Source organism: Thermobia domestica, chromosome 10 (assembly GCF_964235325.1).
Source record: "Thermobia domestica chromosome 10, izTheDome1.hap1.1, whole genome shotgun sequence".
Classification (NCBI taxonomy): Eukaryota; Metazoa; Arthropoda; class Insecta; order Zygentoma; family Lepismatidae; genus Thermobia; species Thermobia domestica.
In genome coordinates, this window is record NC_137463.1 from 104,432,208 (window position 1) to 104,452,316 (window position 20,109).

Sequence of the window (20,109 nt, forward strand, 5' to 3'; positions counted from 1 at the left end):
ACGGTTATTTCTCGTGATTCGCATGAATGAGAAGAAGGGTGAGGTAGAAAGGCCTGAAAACCCTGAAAAGTAAAACTACCGAGTAGCCACCTAGGTCGCGTTTGCTGCGGGGAGGAACGCATCGGAAACGCATCCTGGTATAGCCATACACTTAGCCTCAACAAATTAAAAATATTATGTACAATGAAACTGTGAGATGATTATTATGAGTGTTGTTTATAATATAATCGATCTGGTGAATCAGAAACATACCACACAGTATAAGGTTTTTTATATATCACGGAGAATATAATTTAAATATAACGCACAATATAACATATCAATTTATTCATGGAGGACACCGAAGTCTAGTGGTTCGAGTGTTGGATTCACATCCGCGTGGTCCCAGGTTCGATTCCCTGCCGGTGCTTCCAAATTTTCGGCATCCACCAGCGTCGTGAGGCAAACTGGGGAATCACGTGAAAAAAAGATGTGACGGCCACTAGGTCTAGATCTAGAAAGCTCCTGATGCGCCTTTTAGGCATAGAGCGTTGCAGCGCGCTAACCTTGTACTCGGCATTAGGCTGGACGTAGTTCAGCCGGTCGCTAGCAGATGGCACAAGGGCAGGCTTAGGCTCAAAAAATGAGCTGATACGTCAAATGGGAACTTTCCGTACATTTATACTGCATAATACGAGTATATATCAACTCGTACAATATCAAATTTTCCAATTCAATTTTACTATACGTTAACACTGCACAATATAAAATTTTCTATTTGAAACATATCATAATACACCTATTTAATACATAATTATGTTAATTTTCTGATTCAAAAGTATTACATATTTATAGTACATTGTTAATTTTCTAAATAGAATTTACTATACATTTGTAGCATAATATCAATTATACCTATTAAACTAAAATTTATGATACATTAGTAGCATAATCATTTCTAATTCAAATATAATATACCTTTATAATATTTTTAAATTCAAGTGTATCATATCTTTCGAGAATACGTAGACAAAATATCCCTAGTTCTGATTAAAGAGTAGAGACAAAATATTTATTGAGTCGTCAAGAAAAATTATCTCCAATTACAAAATTCTTTGCAATGTAGAAATGAATTCAGTGTTAGGGACATAGGAATAAGATTGGTTCCTGCAGCCAATTGATTCCAACTTAGAACAGGTGAACAATTCATAGAGTCATAGTAATGCATGCCATATGGAAGAATACAAGTTCAAGAATATATATATATATATATATATATATATATATATATATATATATATATATATATATATATATATATATATATATATATATATATATATATATATATATATATATATATATGTGTGTGTGTGTGTGTGTGTGTGTGTTTCGCTAAGTTACCATGTTATGCTTTATCAAAAAATCTTTATACTGGACTCCGATCCTGGGGGGCGGACCACCCAAAGCTCATATGGACACTCCGCATTGTATTTATGAATATACAATATTTGGTATAATTTAAATGCAATTTCTCTTAAAATCCTCATATATGCCTTCTGCATCTGAACGTCCCTCCTTCAAATTTACAGAGAAATTGGCGCCCTTGTGGCCAAGTAACAAATACTACATGTTTACTCCAATTGGAGGAAAATATTTCTCTTAGTATATGGAGAGAGAGAATATCAGAAAGAGAGAGAGAGAGAGAGACCCTGTTTGTGACTTGTGGATAAATCGATCCTGTCTTATTGCACCTGATCAGGTAAGATTATAAATATCATACAGAATTTATATGGATTGTAGTCTTCAAAACAGATTACTTAAATCTTCAGGTTCTAGACACGAAGCAATTCTGTGTAGTATTTTTTAGATAGAAACTTCGATGAAAAGTGACTTCTTCTCAAGTTGACTTATTACTCTGTAGAATATTAATTTAGCGTCTTAGTAACCTAGTTTTAGTGGAGTCAGAGATCAGGAGAAATGCTTATAAATTAGATTTATTGAACCGGTTTTTGACCTTCCTTCCGCTCAGTGACAGTTGAAGTACCAGCGCCGCATTTGATGATTGGTGACAGGAGAAAGGAAAGCAAAACACTCTTTTCTTCCCCACTGTCATTTATATCAGTGTTGCCAAGCAATACAATTACATATTTTCATTAAGAGAAAAACTTGCCCAATGGGTAAAACGTCATTTTCATTTCTTCTTCTTTACCTATTTATTTTACATGTTCCAGAAATAAGAGCTGAAGAACTAAACTCCGCGTCACCCGAATTGGCGTATGGTGGCAGCCAATAAACTCGCAGTACGCTGCTACTAAACTTTCATGCTCAAGCCAAGTGAACTTTGTGGTGGACAAACACTGTGTGCGTGAGTTTCCTCGGGGTTCTCCCGTTTCCTCCCACTTTCTTCATTCCACCATTTCATTCATTACTCATCATCACCGTCTCCTTCAGCCTAGCCGGCATAACCGTGGGACGTAAAACTAAAAAAAAGCATGGAGGAACCTAATCATTTATAATTGATTTTGGGCCGCGGTGGCTCAGTGGTAGAGCGTTCACCTCTAGTGCTTAGGGTCCCGGGTTCAATCCCAGCCCCCGCCAAGTGAACTTTGTGGTGGACAAACACCGTGTGCGTGGGTTTTCTCGGGGTTCTCCCGTTTCCTCCCACTTTCTTCATTCCACCATTTCATTCATTACTCATCATCACCGTCTCCTTTAGCCTAACCGGCATAACCGTGGGACGTAAAACTCAAAGATTTCATTTCATTTTTTTTCCTAATTGATTTTGTTCGTATTTGTGGACAAATATCAATTATTAGATTCGTCACTGAAGGTTTGGTAATAGCGTACTACGAGCTTATTGGTTGACGCCATACGCTAATTCTGTTGACACGGTGTATAGTGTATTATTAGTAAATTGTTAAAAGAGAACAGGAACAAAATGAAGTAATTTACTACAGGATTTATAAGCAGGGTCAGAAAACAAAAAGTGAAAATAAGGGGAAAGTGAATAGTGACGAGTATGCCAAGAAAACAAAATGAACGTACTAAGTTTTAAATTACGGATGACAAATTTCGGAATTTTTACTTTCTGGAATCCGGAAAGTAAAATAGGAAAAATCCGGATATCGGAAAACTTTCGGAATTTAGAAAATTACGGATTTGTGAAAAACTCTGGAATTCGAAAAAAATCAGAAATTTAGAAAATTCCGGATTTTTAATTCTGGAATTTTCCCGAAATACGGAAAGTGAAATTTCCGATTCCGGAAAATTTTGGTCATCCCTATTTTAAATATCCTTTCACATTAAAGCACATTTTAAATTCTCGTACAGATATTATCACGATCAGTATGTGCATCACCGTTAGGAGTTCTTGCGTCACTATTAGGAATGTGTCCTCGTTTGGAGATAAATAACAATAAATACAATCTGCTAGTTAATAATGTAGTTTTATTGTTTCAAATACGATACCTAAATAAATAAACAATTCTTTTCCACCTGAACAAATACTATCAAAGATAAGATCTTCTTGTCTTATCTCGTAGAATTTTTGTAGAACTCTCTTCCCGTCTCGATTCTCTGGGAATTATTTCTCGTCTCGATTCTCGGAAAGCTTTTGGGTCAAAATGGTGATTTTCGACTTGAAACGAACCCGAGATTGAAACAGCTGTTTGTTAATTGGGACTAGACTGATAACTGTAAGTTCCTACTAGGAATCGAACCCTAGTATGCCGTGCAGAAGACACATTTGCTAACCGTATATCAATGAGAAAGCTCCAAAACGTGTGAAATTCTACAAGTTTAGCGGGAACCGAATTTGATAAACCATCCGTTAGATTTCTCCACCTTAAACCTATCCTATATGACATAACAATTACTATTCTTTACTTACGCGTATTTTATAATTATTTATTTCAATTACAAAGGCGACTCTTTCATGTTTGTCTGTGGCTTTAAATGCTTGCTTTCACACTATTATTTCCAGGTAGTTCAATTTACAATGTAGTTCAGGAATGTTCAGTCGTCCTATGCTTGCAAAAAGAAAAAAAAAAGTTATGTTAGCATACATCAAATGTTATTAAATTCCGAAATTGTGAAGTGCTTTAAAATATTTTCCTTGATAATAGTATAATTTGTAAATGAGCATTGCAGAAAATATATCGAAAACGTATTGTCGAGTTGCTCCCTTGAAACAATATGAATGTCTTCTGCTACAGGCAGGTCTCTCCATCTATCTTTATTGCATATAACGTGTAAAAGCAGCACAGGATGAGAGGCTTCTGCTTCATCCACCAATACGCTTCCTTTCGTCTCCTGATGGCTGCAAGGAAAAACTCGTTTCTTCAGTCACGCTAAAAGTGTATATAAGGGCAAGTGTTTAAAGGGCTGCTCTGAGATGCGGGCTAACCCAAGGAAAGGGCAAGCCCGAACACATGAACACAGGGTAACATCAAGCATTGTGACTTACGCTATGGTGTCAAATGTCTTATGGACATCAATCATATTTGCAAACTCCATATTAAAATAACTAAAAAAAAAAGTTCGGTCATTTCATTTCTCATTTTTATATAGAAACAAATGTCTATCATTATTTTTATTAATTAGCGTATTATTCTTCGTATGTATTGAGAAGGCACGTCACTTTGTGACTACATTACAGAGCCGCCCCTGTATATATTTAAGATTTATTGCAGAACTAACAGTAGTGAAGCTTGCTCTCGATCACACACTGCAACTTTTGCTGCGTCATGTGCTTATTTACGTTGACTCATAAACAGGGCCCGGGACTTTATGCCCTATAAAACTGGAAAATATGTATGTAAATATGTCATAAAAACTTGAAAAATGTCACGATTTTTTTAAAAAAAAAGTCAAAAAATGTCATCTCCCCAAAACACAGAAAAAAATTAGAATATGAGTACTTAATTTACAAACTGTTTTAGGGAACATTTTTTGGTATTTTTTAAAAACGTTTTATTTGAACTTAGTTAACAGCTACAAAAGGAACTTTTTCCAGTTGTGTTTCTAAACATATTTTTAAAAGGAAAATTCTATCGTATTTTTTAATGTTATATTTTACTTAGCTTACGGTTACAAAAGGAAAATTTTTCAATAAAACAATTATAGGTTTTTCGTGTTAATTTGAACAGCTTGTAACGAATCTCTAGAACTTGTGATTTCAGTTTCTTTTAGTTGAAAACACACACACACAAATGCAGAGAATGTATGATATATTTCAATGTCATACTATGCTATACACTTGAAAATGAAAAATAAAGATCGGACAAATCAATAGGCAAAAGTAATTTTAAGCATTGCATTGTGGCACGTAGACCTTCTTCAGGTTCTCTTCTGTGAAATTTCGTCTATAATCTACAAGCAGCGACTTATAGCGTGAGAATTTACGTTCCACATAGCACGAAGTCAAAGGAGCAAACCTCAAACATACTGCATCTGCAGGTGTTAAACCTTCTTCAACATTTTTGAGAGTTAATTCTCCGTCACCACTCAGAACAACGGCGATGTTGGTGAAAGGGCCATATCCAGGATTATAGTTCAGGATGGCAGTGAACTTGTCTTTCACCAAATCTGCTGTTGGTCCCTTTGCTGTTGACAACTTTGTTCTAACATCTTCTACGGTTTCAAGACAGTCTTGCACACTGAGACCACTTGTCTGCAATCGCTCAATGGATGACACCAGAAACCCAAAATTTGCAGAAATGTACACAATATCATCTTTTAATTTAATATCATTAAGCAATTACTGAACAACACTAATACATGCTGCATCTTCAGTTTGAAGTCCAGCAACTATTTCGGCAAGAATAGGCAGATTGGGGCAGTAATATTGAATTGCTTTAAGCCATGTTCCCCACCATATCATCACCGGCTGTGGTGGCAAAGCAATGTTCGGGGCAGCCTACTTTAGGGCCTGTCACGAGGAACGTCTTCTGGAAAAATCACCTGCATTGCGTTTTCAATACAGCCAGCGATTGTAGAATGGTTAACCTTCTCCAACTGCTGAACATGCATAAGGAAAATTTCTCCAGCCTGTTTCGGTTCCAAAATACCAAGCACAACATTGGCTATATAACGTCCTCAACAGTCTGTCGTTTCGTCCACTGATAACCAGAGATTTTTATTTTTCACTTTCTGTCGGATGTTACACACAGTTTCACTATAGACATTTTCCACATAGGCCTTCCTAAGTGTGGATTCGTGAGGGATTTCCTTGTCGCAGTACTTCTCCAAAAACTCACGAAGATTAGAGTTTTCCAGCTTCCACAGAGGGATATCAAATGCGACAAACGCTTTACACAGGTCCTTGGAGAAAGAGGACATTCAACTGCTCTGGGAGGATATCACATGTTGAAGAAGCGTTTGTGATTTCGCTTTCTTCCTACACACATTTCTTTTATGCTTCGTCGTATCTAGATGTTGCAATACAGAAGATCTCTTCGAATATTCCACACTGGATTTACAGAATTTATAGAACAATATCTTGTCCTCTGTAGAGAACACATCGCACCCAAATTCTGCAACGTATACTCTCAACTTCAACAAAACAGATTGCTTCACAGAGGCATTCTCTACACTTGCTCCGCTGCATGCCTGGCTAAAACTACTGTTGATTTTGACAGACGTAAAAATAACTATTTTTTCAGCACAAAATGCTAATTTGTTTGTTTTTGTTAAAAAGGAAAAATGTAAAGAAAAAAGAACAGTTGTGATGGTCGTACGCATGTTCAACAATGACCAGAGAGCTTTTCGTTTTAAACGATTTTCGGCATTATAACGCAAGGCGGTACTATTTATCCCGTACTAAATTTTAACCTAGTATAAAACCAAATGCATTTCGCATAGTCTGATGCAAGTTCAATCGACCACAACGAGAACGCGGATTTTATTACTTTGGCAGAAGGCATATAAGAAAAAAGTTAAGAAATTATCGATTTTGTGCAAGTATATTGCAATAGAAATATGTTTTATCATTAGAAAAGTGAAAAAATATGTTTCCAAATTGGAAAATGTGGAAAATATGTCAAAATATGTCCTATCAACTTTGCTTATTTCAGCTGGTTTTCGTCTGATACGTGAAAATCTCGCCCCAGTATCCGATTTCCATGTAAAATAAATATATGTTATAACATAAACTCCCCAGCCTTACTTATAAAGTGTTATTATAATCCTACAGAATGTCTATACTAAACACCTTTTAGTGCAAGACATTCTTGAGATGTCATCAACTACCGGAACAAAGCTATATTGTCCGCTAAGTGACGTCACACGTCGGGATTCGGGGAAACAAGTGTGCTAAAACAGCAGCCAAAAATGTCGCGTGGAGTTATTCCACCGACGCAACCTCTCATGTGGTCTGATGTCCGCAGCTATTTCTTTCAACAGATGCACTCTCACCGGCAACCAGTTTGGAATCAGACCTATGAAAATACAGTCCACTCAATAAAATATATTTTAGGCAATTGGCAGACGTTCTACGGTTCACGTTCTACTCGCCAAGATGAAGTGATCCTTACACGCTCCCGTATCTAACGCTTTCATATCACTATTCCCTTCTAGTGCGAGGTGCTAACCGTCCGTATTATGAAGACTGTATTGTTCCACTGAGTATTTGGCACATTCTTTGTAGAATGACCAGAATACTTAGGCCTTAAAGAACGTTTAGGACTAGCTAAAAATCTAGTATTCTGACCTTTATCTGTACGACTGAATGAATAACGGGCTCTCTGAATTTTTTTTTTTAGAGTTTTCCTGTTATGAGTTTCTGTTGTTGTTATTTTTGAGTCATTTTCTTGCTATACTTTAATATTTTGTTATTTATTCCTTTATTCTTTTCATGATCCCTGTTCTCATTACGGCATTATTATTATTATTATTATTATTATTATTATTATTATTATTATTATTATTATTATTATTATTATTATTATTATTATTATTATTTTGGCTCGTTATCTTAATTTGTCGATCTTATATTCGATTTACAGTTTTATGAACTTCTAATGTGTAGCTGATGTCGGACATTGGCCTTAATGTGACGGGCGACGGGAACATATAGCCTCGCTGCTGACGTCCGCGTTAAATTTTATCTAATCAGTAAAATAACAAACTATGGAAAAAGTACACCCAACTTGCTCCTTTTTATTCTTCCAAAAAATTCTAACGACGTTCATTGTTCTCTCGTCAGCATGTAGTTTGTGGTACGTATTTGCTTAACAGAACTCCATGTGATTTCACCCCTATTTTATCTACCTCGTTTCTATAGTTTGATCTAACTGAATATACTGTAATTTAAAAAAAAAAAAAAATCCTCTGGAAAGGAATTATTTTTCGTTCTGCAACACTGCAAATGCGTCATATACGTACTTCTGTTGACGCGGAAGAGAAGAATCACTTAGTCCGTGAGTGGAAATAGTGGATGGATATTCCTTTTTTTTCTTCTTTTTTAAAGTGAAATGCAGTGTGAATCACTCTTGCTTTGGGGTCAAACTGGATTCGCTCGCTTTACCGCTGGCTGACTGACTCACTTGCTTGCATGTGCAATTGGGTTTGAAAAAAAAAAATCGAAAAAAAAAAGTATCGGCAGAAAAATAACATCAGACAATAGATAATGCAAACGACAGAAGCTGCAGCATAAAGGTCTTTTTTCTCTTTTCTAAACAAAAGAAATGCATTGCTAAGTGCTACCCTTGCACGAAATGCCATTAGCATGATGAAATGTGATGACACATATTTTGATTGTTCAATGAGCTCTTTGAATATTGTATTCTTAAAAATAACAAAACTTCTTTTGTTGTATTAGTTTCCTAATCTGTACTTCTTTTTCTAAAAAGCTCAGAAACTTGAAGATAATCTTCTTACAATAATCTTGTTACATTGAATTCCCAAAACAAAATATTTGTTGTTATAAGGATCAGTACTAAAATGTCACATATTGTTCATTAGTTTTCCAACAACAACACTATTTGCCTTACGTTAATTTTCAAAGCGAAGCTTTTAAGCGGCCCTTTTTATTCCTCGACTAAAATTAATAACAATAGATGTTTATTAAATTATGATGCCCTAATTATCGTCTATTATGAAATGATACTATCATGATTCACGAACTAGATAAATGCTACATTATTACATGCAGCTCTTCACTACATTTACACTATTTTTACTTATTTTTTAAAATTACGAACAGTATGGAAATTCTAGGAAAGTAAGCCACTTTAAACTTAACAAAATGCAATTAAATGAACCAAACAAAACTATCGATATGCATTCCACCCTTAAAGACGGAGTGCATCTTATTCTCAAACACAAGCTATATCAAGGTGACCAGAATTTTCACTTGCGAAAACGGGACGCATACGAATCGGCTACGGGGGGGGGGGGGGGAGGCATCTGACTTCCATATTGCATTTTGGAACTCAGCAGTGTTCTCAATTTACAAAATACACAAGTAAGAGTGATGATAACACACCCTTTCTAACTTTACGTGTACCACACAACAAATAATAGTTCCCGATTGCAAGTTCTACCCACCAGTTCTTTTAATTAGTTGAACACTCAGAATTCCCACTTAATTCCGACTTGAACCACAAACACTCAATTCCCATTTGAAAATTCAGAAGTTCTAGACACGGCTGGACCTTGGCAACGAGTGTTGGTACGGAAGAGAGAAGAATTTCCATTGACGATTTATATTTTGAATAATAATTACGGGACACCTAGGTCATTTTTACTTAAAAACGGGACATTTAGGCGTCCCGTTCGAGAATCAGAGAAAAACGGGACTGTCCCGGCTAAAACGGGACGTCTGGTCATCTTGAGCTGTATTCATGAGCTTCCGTAGGATTTTTCACAGGAGGAGCAAAGTTTGTAATTTCTTTGGTTTATATACGAGTATAAATCGAAATGTACGCGCTAACTAATTGATTTCCAGTTATGAATTACAAATTATGAATGAAAAATAAGATGTACTAAATATTCTACGTACTTTTGTCTATTTATCCACGTTGAGGCACTTGTCCCACCGCTCGATGAGTAGAATACGCCCGACTGATCACGGAGACTGCAGGAATTCCTGAGAAGCAAAACCATTTATTTAATGAAATGAACTCTTAAAGTTTTACGTCCCACGATTATGCCGGCTAGGCTAAAGGAGACGGTGATGATCAGAAGTGAATGAAAATGGTGGAATGAAGAAAGTGAGAGGAAACGGGAGAATCCCGAGAAAACCAAAGCACACCGTGTTTGTCCACCACAAAGTTTATTTGGAGCAAGCTGGGGTCGAACCAGGGACCCCACTCCCAAAGGTGAACGCTCCACCACTAAGCCACCGCGGCCTGGTTCATTTATTTAACGTAAACGAAATAACTACAGTGAAAGCTATGTAAGTTCGCCTATTTTATAAAGTGAAAAGAAAGATCAAACTTCTATAGAGCAAGAATTACACATCCCTTAGTCTTTCTAGCTAAATTAAGCAGGTAGCTAACAGCATTTATACTACTATAATGCAAGTTTCTACTAAAAAAATTGCATTCTTTGTTATATAAGACGTAGGGGAAGGGTGAAATACACTAACCAAATTCCTCAGATGAGACTTTAAATCTAAATCACTTGGGTCACGTTACAGTAGATTCTTGAAAACAATTTGTACGATTATAAAACCTTCAAGGCTTGACTTTGCCGTGAGAATACATTGATGTAGCATACTTTTCGCTGGCAGGAATGTACCTTAAGGGGTACAGTGAGCATTCTACTTCTTGGTCAGCGAGGGAAAAAGAATTTAAATTCAGAACGAGTTTTTCGTTCTTTCTTTGTTGTATCGAAAGAATAAGTCTGAGGTGACTGGGATTACGCATGAAATCTAATTTAACGTGGGAAACTGTTTAGCTGGTGATGGTTTTGGAAATACTCATGTGAGAAATTAACTTTTGCGAGACCCACAGGACTTAACCTTTTTGAAATAATACAAATATTTGAGATGACAAATGCTTCTGTCCGGACCCAAGAACCACAAAAATAAAGTACTTATTATTATTATTATTATTATTATTATTATTATTATTATTATTATTATTATTATTATTATTATTATTATTATTATTATTATTATTATTATTAATTTAGTGGTCTTGTCCTTTAAATGGAATGTATGTTACATGTAGAGAACAGAAAGACCATGTGGAATTCTCATCGTAGCAAGCAGGTTAAAGTAACCGGAAAACGCGGTTAGCTACCAGGTGCTACATTCTTCAAGTGAAAGAGCATTCATTCTCCATTTATTGCCTCCATCATTTGTTTTGTCTCTGTTTTTCTTCTTTTCCTTTCTTTATTTCAGAGAGTTTTTTGTTGTTTGCCTCTCTTCCTTTCTTTTATCTCTCTTTTCCATAAAATGTTCATTTTTTCACACATAATTATTATCTGTTCTTGAGACACTTGATCAGTCATAGCAGTCGATAAACGATATTCACTTTCTCCAAATCTGTACGTGCTTACTGTACGGTCAAGGAAAACTGACGTCTGACAATTGGATAGAACAAAGCTGCCGTGTCGTGACAAAACGCTGTAACTTTGGCGAAGAAGTTTTGCGAAAATGAGCCTTAAAGTTTTCATCCGAAAATGTGATCTGTTTCGTGTAGAACCAGTGTAACTAGGCAATAATGGTCAACCAATCAATTTTCACCAAATTTAATCACACAACATGCATTTACGTAACATTACATGTAACCACGTGTTTCCAAAGTCAAGATACACTGGTTCTACACGATACAGATCACATTTTCGGATGAAAACTTTAAGGCTCATTTTCGCAAAACTTCTCCGCCAAAGTTACAGCGTTTTGTCACGACACGGCAGAAAGGTGACCAGACGTCCCGTTTAAGCTGGACAGTCCCTTTTTCAACTGTTGTCCCGTTTTATTCTGATGCTCAAACGGGATGTTTAAATGTCCCGTTTTTAAGCAAAAATGACCAGGTGTGCCGTAATTATTGTTCAAAATATAAATGGTCAATGCAAATTCTACACTCTTCCCTACCAACACTCATTGGGAAGGTTCAGCTGTGTCCGGAACTTCTGAATGTTCAAGTGGGAATTCTCATTTCTATTTGTATACTGTTCGAGTTGGAAGTCTTAAAGAAATTTGAATTTATCGATCAAGAATATAAACAGATATTAGTATATAGTAAAACTAGGTGGCTTTCCCTCCTCCCTCCTCCCTTCTGATGATGTTTCTATCCCTCAAGTCTTACTTTGAATCTCATGAAAAATGTCCGCTTATAATTAAATTCTTTGAAAACCATTTATAAGACTTCATCCATAATCAGGCATTAACTTTCCATTCTGCAGTAAAAAATAAATAAATAAATAAATAAATAAATAAAATAAAAATAAAAATAAAAATAAAAAAATACAAGGTCAAATAGTTAGAGTTTCTGAGATAATTTCTGTTTTATATGATTTAAAGAAAAATTTAGTTTCAAAATCTCAAGACTGCTTCATTTCAGCAGCTGTGAGAAAAATTCTTAAGCATTTGGATAGGGAGTGTTTTATTTCTGAAGTAGCTAAGTTTCGCCAGTATGTTCATACTTTTCTTAATCAAACTGCAGTCGAATATTTAGATAAGTGGATAAAAACATCTCGAAAGTTTGAAGCAATTTAGTTGAATTACGCTTAAAAGTGTACCATGTTGGCAGGGTATACAAAAAAACCGGAAATTCAGAAAATTAGTCCTTTCGTTCAGATTGATAATACTGCTCTTTACGACGAATGCGTGTATTTAAAAGAGTACTTGACACCAGAAATATTGACTAACAAGTAAGTGGAACTCAAATAGAATATCTCCTGACAAGTACTGGGTAGAAGTACTTTCCTATTTCTGCTCTAATAACGTACCGTACTCAAATCTTCTAAAAGTTGTAGAGTTCCTTCTCTGTTTTCCCGGGACTAATGCTCCAACTGAACATGTATTCTCGCACATGAATGCTTTGTGGACAAGTGCGAAAACCAAACTGTTTATAGATATTTTGAAAGCTATGCTGATCAGTAAGATTAATTTTGATAAGTCTTGTACCAATTTCTACAACCTGTTAAGTGCAAACAAAAAATTTTTGAAGAAGATCCATTCATCCCAAAATACCAGTGAAAGTTACGCTAGATGATATAGTAGAGAATAAGAGATATTCAATAACAAGGTAAGTAGTTTCTTAGTAGTTAAAAATATTGTTGGATAGTACTTAAGTTAGAAATATCACTGTTACTTTTGCATTTTGTAAATTGAAAACACTACTGAGTATGCAATCTGAAAGTCAGATATTCCCTCCCCCGTCCCCCGCGCCTATTCGTATGAGTTCCGTTTTCGCAAGTAAAATTTCTGGCTACCTTGGATAGAGCGCGTAATATCTTGGACGACGGGCTGTTACCAAAGGCTCTGCAAAAAATAGTGACGGCAGCTCTGGTAGTACAGTACTTACAGTTATGAACGTATAAGTCATAATTCTATAAACGTAATAATGTGGCAGCATGATTTGTAACATGATTTTCAAATAACAAAAATAATAGTAGGCTACTTGCGAAATCTGACAGAAGATTCAATATCGTCAATATTGCGATCAGTGACATTGTTAACGCTAGAAGCAGCGTAAAAAAATACCGGAGTGATTGACGAACAATCCTCCATTTTGTTTCGTTTACAATACGACTGTCAGACGCCAAGTACCTTAACCACACAATATATATATATATATATATATATATATATATATATATATATATATATATATATATATATATATATATATATATATATATATATATATATATATATTTAGTAGTGCTGTTAACATTCTTATTCTTATAACTAATTATCCCCACATTCGAATATTGAAATTTTCGAATGTTTGAATACTATTCATTATTCGAATAATCTTTCGAATGGTCATTCGTCATTCGAATTTTTCGGATAATAAATATTAATTCTAACAAATTCAAATATTATGTACAAATGACAAGAAAAAAATATTCGTATAATTTAATAACATTACTTTTCTGATTAATTGTGATTGTATACGTTTCAAAATACACGTGTATTATCTATCGAAACAACTATTAGATATGGGGCTTCAGTGGCTCAGTGGTAGAGCGTTCATCTCTGATGGTTGGGTCACTGCTTCGAACCCAGCTCCGCCAAATGGGCTTTGTGGTGAACAATCACCGTGTGGGTAGTTTTCTCTGGGGATCTTTCGTTTCCTCCCACTATCACTATTTCATCTAACCGTCCGTCTAATTACCACAATCTCCCTTAGGTTTGGTGCATAATCGTTGACTGCAGCGAAATCAAACTACCGCTAATTTTAGAGTTTTTCTGTACTATCTTCAAAACAAATAAAAATATTCGAAAAGCAGAAACGTAGTGAACTAGATAATACGATTATGCATGTGATACCTTTACCACAATTCATCTATCTGCTTTTGGTATGCCGCTATTTACAGAACCCGCATAAAGTGCTAAATCTATCTACAGTTGCAAGAAAGCAGACAGATGAGTTGTGATAATGGTATCACATGCAAAATCATGTTGTCTAGTTCACTACGTTTTTGCTTTTCGAATATTTTTATTTGTTTTGAAGATATTACAGAAAAACTCTAAAATTAGCGGTAGTTTAATTTCGCTGTAGTGAAGACCCTTAAACATATAGACTATGTGATCAAAAGTATCCGGACACCCCCCAAAACATACGTTTTTGTATTAGGAGCATTGTGCTGCCACCTACTGACAGGTACTCATTACCAGCGACCTCAGTAGTCATTAGAGATCGTGAGAAAGAGAATGGGGCGCTCCGCGGAACTCACGGAGTTTGAACGTGATCAGGTGTTTGGGTGTCATTTGTGTCAGAAGTCTGTACGCGAGATTTCCACGCTCCTAAACATCCCTAGGTCCACTGTGTCTGATGTGATAGTGAAGTGGAAACGTGAAGGGACACATACAGCAAAAAAGCGTACAGGCCGGCCTCGTCTGTTGACTGACAAAGACCGCCGACAGTTGAAGAGGGTCGTAAAGTGTAATAGGCAGACATCTATTCAGACCATTACACAGGAATTCCAAACTGCATCAGGATCCACTCCAAGTACTATGACAGTTAGGCGTGAGGTGAGAAAACTTGGATTTCATGGTCGAGCCGCTGCTCATAAGCACCACATCACGCAGGTAAATGCCAAACGACGCGTCGCTTAGTGTAAGGAGCGTAAACATTTGACGATTGGGCAGTGGAAAAACGTTGTGTGGAATGACGAATCACGGTACCCAATGTGGAGATCCGATGGCAGGGTATGGGTATGGCAAATACCCGGTGAACGTCATCTGTTAGCGTGTGTAGTGCCAACAGTACAATTCGGAGGTAGTGGTGTTATAGTGTGGTCGTGTTTTTCTTGGAGGGGGCTTGCACCCCTTATTGTTTTGCGTGGCACTCTCACAGCGCAAGCCTACAATGATGTTTTAAGTACCTTCTTGCTTCCCACTGTTGAAGAGCGATTCGGGAATGGTGATTGCATCTTTCAACACGATCGAGCACCTGTTCATACTGCACGACCTGTGGCGGAGTGGTTACACGACCATAACATCCCTGTAATGGACTGGCCTGCACAGGGTCCTGACTTGAATCCTATAGAACACCTTTGGGATGTTTTCGAACGCCGACTTCGTGCCAGGCCTCACCGACCTACATCGATACCCCTCCTCAGTTCAGCACTCCGTGAAGAATGGGCCGAAGAAACCTTCCAGCACTTGATTGAAAGTATGCCTGCGAGAGTGGAAGCTGTCATCAAGGCTTAGGGTGGGCCAACACCATATGGAATTCCAGCAGTACCAATGGAGGGCTCCACGAAGTTGTAAGTCATTTTCAGCCAGGTGTCCGGATACTTTTGATCACGTAGTGTATATTAGGTATAAAAGAAAGAATGTTTAACATACTCGTGAACTTATCGTTGTCTTCAGTTTTGAGGATGTCGTCGCTTACTCTGAAGGAAGAACATAGACTGAAAGTGTGTGAGAACAAGATCCTGAGACGAATATCTGGACCCAAGAGGATCGATAATGAGGAATGGCGGAAACTTCATAACGAGGAACTACATAATTTATACCGTTTACCAAACATTGTTAGGATCATCAAACCTAGAAGGCTCCGATGGGCAGGTCATTTAACCAAGATAGAAGAAAGTAGAACCGCTTTCAAAGTTTTAAGTCTAATCGGAAAACAACCATTAGGAAGACCTAGGCGCAAATGGGAGGACAATATTAAGATGGGTCTCGCAGAAATAGAAATTCAAAGTAGAAACTGGACCCAGTTGGCTAAGGATAGAAGTCAATAGAGAGCTTTTTTCTAAACGCGACATTGAACCTGCGGGTTACATAGGCCATAGAGTTAGTTTGTTAGTTACTATAGGATGTACGAAAAGTTCCTGTCATTGTAAAAACAATATTTACAGTGTAAATTTAACATGGTCATACACTGTAAAATTAAATTTAAAAACTCGTAGGTAAATTTAGAATATATATATATATATATATATATATATATATATATATATATATATATAGAGAGAGAGAGAGAGAGAGAGAGAGAGAGAGAGAGAGAGAATTTGATTGCCAAGTTGCAATATAAATAGTTTTTTCTAGCTAGCTAAAATAGTAAAACACAATACATGACTGCTCATTACTAATGAATATCAGACTTGCACGTCGCTGTGTGGGAGTACTTGAGTTTGCAAATATAAAGCGTCCCAGAATTAGAAACACCAATCATTTGCAATCTAGAATCGAGGACAAGCATCGTATCATACTATTGCGAGTGATATTCTTCATTTCGATAAAAGTAAAATAGCGCCAGTACGTATGCCTTAAACTTTAAGACAGTCGTATTGAATCTTATATCTTCAATTTACCCCTGTGGATATTTTTGGATTTTCTGTATTGTATGTTAAAGCTGACTGACTATTATACCAAAAACTAAAACAGCTTGAAGTTCTGTTTACATAATAGGCTGTTGAAAGTGAGCATTGACAAAGCAGCAGCACAAGGCAGGGTAATTTCAATACTTATCCAGTGTTTGTTGCTTTAACTAGCTACTAATTCTATCATCTAGTTAGTGGTTCAGTATCTACCATTGCTGATAATTCTAGACTAGGGCTTCTCAACCTGGGGATCGCGAAGATAAGCGGAAGAGATAAATATAATTAGAATCTAATACTCGAAAATATTTTTAAATATTACTTTGAATTTTGTTCTGATAGACATAGTTTTATTTTTATTCATACTGTTAAGAACAATAAAAAATATCTACTAAACATTTTCAACAGGTGCAGATTTTAAAAATCAACTACGAAACTGATGTGAACTCCAAATTGAAATACCAGAAAAATACAAATGCAACAAAACCTGTATATTGAAATCCAATTACAATTGACAGCTAATGAGATACCTGAGCATGTGTTTTCACTAGTGCGAAAATGTCCGGTCGTGACGCACAGTGAACAGTTGTTAAAAAGTTTATCAAGTCATTTAAAATACTCAATAACTTTTTAACAACTGTCCAAGTTTAAAAAAAAAACAAAATTAGAAATCACTTTATTTTTTATCATATAACCCAAAATTAAGGGAGTTAAGAAGTTTTAAAATTTTCAAATGGCCTCCATTTTGAAACAGTATGACGGATCGGATTCGATATTTGTAATAGGAATGAATCGACCAAATTTGGTTTTAATCCATTCGCTTTTGGAGAAGTTACTGTAGCCATTATATATAAGAAATAGATTCTACTATTATCGAAATAGGTGAATATCGTGAGATCTCCACAATAGGTATATTAAAAATCCTTCACAAGCTTATTACAAACAAGAAATTATATGGGGGTCACTGGGAATAGGATGTGAATAAATGAGTGTCGTGATAGAAAACTGGGTCGAGAACCGCTGTTCTAGACTGTGCGGGAGAAACAGGATAAGTCAGAAATTGGCCAAAATGTGATAACTCAAAATTGGAGATCTATGTCATGTGCCACCTCCGGTTAACTTGGTATAAGTCAATTCTAAACGTGTGTTGAATAATCGCGTCTTGGTACTGCTAGTATGTGACTCATATTTATGCTTGGTAAAATAAAAAATCGCCTCCTGAAAATTTGTGTTTTTTGACACTGTTTTTCCCGCACAGTCTAAAATTGTATTGTATATTGTTTGACTGATCAAATGTATACAATATGTTTTTTTTTCTATAATCTTCCAGAACATACAGATGTAAGAATATCTTGAAGAATATCTTTATATATATCTTTATATATATAGATGAAGAATATCTTTATATATATATATATAAACATTAAGAAGAAAAATGGGAAATGGAGAAAATCATCATCATTTTTTATGAAAGAAAAAAGTCTAAAACGAAGGATTGCCTCCGTATAACAAATTGATAACACTTAAAAATCTTCATATCTCGTTAGGAAAGTTTTCAATGTGATAGGTATTTTAGAAAACAGTAATAAGACAACGTTATCGGAAATTTCAATGCATTAGATCGGATGGATATGAATGACCCAGTGCTTTTTATTCTCTACCGTCAAAATTCAATTCAGACACACGAAATGAATTATTTGATATCATCTTTACATTTTCTCCTCTTTGCTTTCGTTTCTCCATATATTTATGAAAGTTGTATTTCGTATATAGTTTTAAAGAAGAAAAATTGCTTTAAAATGAGGTTTATTGCCTTCTTTATTTTTTAAAGACATATTTCTTTACTTTTAAAATACACACACACATATATAAAAGAAACGTTTTCACTCCAAGTCAACCATCATCGGTAAAAATATGAAGTCTCTCTACCACTCATATATTTTTCCTTCCTTTCCGCTATTTTTCTACCTTTTTCCCTTTTCATCAAGACGCATTTTCGTTTTCTACTTAGATACGTATATATATTTTTTGTAAGTCTAAGCCAGAGGCAATACTCTTCGTGACCTAACGCAGGATTCTTAATTAGAGGCCGGTGGTCCGTCTTTTCAATGTTGCCATCTGACATTATTACATCGAAATTTTTCTCCTTAAAAAGGCAAGATAACGAGGAGTGAAAGGATTAGGCGTTTAAGAGAGCAACGGAGTAGAATAAAAGAACTTCATAATTTATGGTAATGGTAACCAGGTCTCTTCTTTTTCCTTTCTATCCCCATCTATTTACAAGTGAGCTGCGAAAACCAATTAAAAGCTCGAAAAACAGCAATGTTTTTAAGTCATGTGGTGCACTGAAATGGTAGAATAAATTGCACATTTCATCTTGTTTCTTTAATATATACATATGAAACATGAGGATTACAATTTTCTACAAAAATGAATTCAATTCTCTGAATTATTTGTATTTGTTTATTATTCATTACAGCTTTGGAAAATTCAAGATTGCTAATAAAACTCCAACTGACCAAAGCAATATAGACACTATATAATTTAATATTATATCTTTGTGTTACATAGCCGAAACTGTAACACAAGATATAATATTAAAATAAATATACTGCTTAGGTCAGTTGGAGTTTTATTAAAATCTTGTATTTGTTTAGTATTAATAACAAAGTTCCAGGCACGCTGTGATGCCATTGTACACCGTAAAGAAATAATGATAGAACTTGAGAAGGAAGTCAACCAAGGTTATATACTAATAACATTATTGCACCATGTTTCTGATAAGACTGAAGAAAGCTGTGGGAAAAAGTAGCTAGAATGATCGGCCACGGGGCGTTAACATAGAGCTTTTATTCTGCTAACTGAGAAAGTAATCTCTTTCAAGGGCGCCCATGTTGAAGTTCCCAATGGGGGGGGGGGGTAAGTATAAGCGACATTTCAAATGTAGTCTCAAATTTTGCGGTAACTATTCTAAAATATCTATTGGGTTTTCGATCTTCCGAAACACAATTTGCTCTGAAGTGGGGGGGGGGGAGAGTGCCCCACCTAGTTCCCCCTAATGGCGCCCTTGATCTCTTTCCTTTTCAATTATGTATTTTATGTGCACTTCAAGTAACAATTACATGGAAATAACATAAATAAGAATGTGTGACGAAAATAACTATAAAGAACACTTAG